Here is a 1,631-nt window from a genome sequence, read left to right on the forward strand (position 1 = left end):
GGCTGAATTTCAGCACCGCATATCACCCGCAGACTGATGGACAGACGGAGAGAGTCAACCAGATACTGGAAGACATGTTGAGAGCATGTGTACTAGAATATGGATCCAAGTGGGAAGACTGCCTGCCATACGCAGAATTCTCATACAACAACAGCTACCAAGCTAGCCTACAGATGGCCCCCTTTGAAGCCCTGTACGGAAGGAAGTGTCGTACCCCTCTGAATTGGTCAGAAGTCGGAGAGAGCCAAGTCTTTGGACCAGATGTTCTTCGTGAGGCCGAAGAGAAGGTGCACAAGATCCGCGAATACCTCAAGACGGCGCAATCAAGGCAGAAGAGCTACGCCGACAAGAGACGCCGAGAGATGACCTTCGAGATCGGAGATTTTGTCTATCTCAAAGTATCCCCCTGAAAGGAATGCAGAGATTCCAGCTGAAAGGAAAGCTTGCACCCCGATATGTCGGACCCTTCAAAGTTCTGAGTCGCCGACGAAGTATCTTATCAACTGGAGCTACCAGAAGAAATGTCGGCTGTGCACGACGTGTTTCACATATCACTACTCCGGAAGTGTCTAGAAGTGCCGGAGAAGACCGAAGTGTTCAAGAACATCGATCACAGATCGGTGGATATCAACAAGGACTTGACGTACCGCGAAGTGCCAATTCGCATACTGGAAGAAGCTTATAGAACCACTCGCACCCGAAGTATCAAGTTTCTGAAGATACAGTGGAGCAACCATACCGAAGATGAAGCCACTTGGGAACGCGAAGACTTTATGAAGAAGGAGTACCCAGATCTCTTTAGTACCTAATTTTCTTTTAGATCTCGGGATGAGATCTTCTGTAAGGGGGAAGGGTTTGTAACATCCCAAATTTCAAATAAAGGAAGAAGAAGATTTTCCAAGATCCAAAATTTAGAGCCAACAAAAACTTTTATTTGCATATAGTGCTATGCATAGGACTTGTGCATTTTTGTGTGATATGCAATGATGAGTGCTTATGTGTTTATGTGCTAAACCCTAAAACCCTAAATTGATCAAGAGAAGATCACAAATCAAATCAAATAAAAAGAAAAGAAATCAGATAAGAAAAACCCTAAAACCCTCACATATGGCTTATGCCATTTTTGCAAATCTTTACCCTAGACCAATTTGACTTTCACCATTAGTTGTAATATGTTACAGAACACTTATTAAAACTTTTGGAATCAAAGAAATTCAAATCAAACCAAATTTGAACTCAAATTGTGATCACATGGAATAATGGTCAAATCTGCCATTTACAATCTGGTCACCACTTTGAGCCCCTGGATTTCAAGTTTTTCAAACCAAACTTTCCCAATTCTTTGCACCTCATCCAAGTACACATCAAGGTGAACAAATTTTGTAAAGACCACCATACCAAATTCATCTTGGATCAAAAACTATGCTCATGCAAAGTTGAGACTTTTTAACAAAACCAACAATCTCACACTTTGCAAAATTTGCATTTCTTTTATTTTTGCAATGCCACCACCACCAATGTGTGTCTCTGGTCATTTGCAACTCATCCAAACCAACCCATTTCAAATTTTGGAACCACTTTGCATAGATCAAATTTGGCAAGAATTTGAATTTTGCAAATAGACTCAATTC

The sequence above is a fragment of the Lolium rigidum genome, chromosome 5 (genome assembly GCF_022539505.1).
Source record: "Lolium rigidum isolate FL_2022 chromosome 5, APGP_CSIRO_Lrig_0.1, whole genome shotgun sequence".
Classification (NCBI taxonomy): Eukaryota; Viridiplantae; Streptophyta; class Magnoliopsida; order Poales; family Poaceae; genus Lolium; species Lolium rigidum.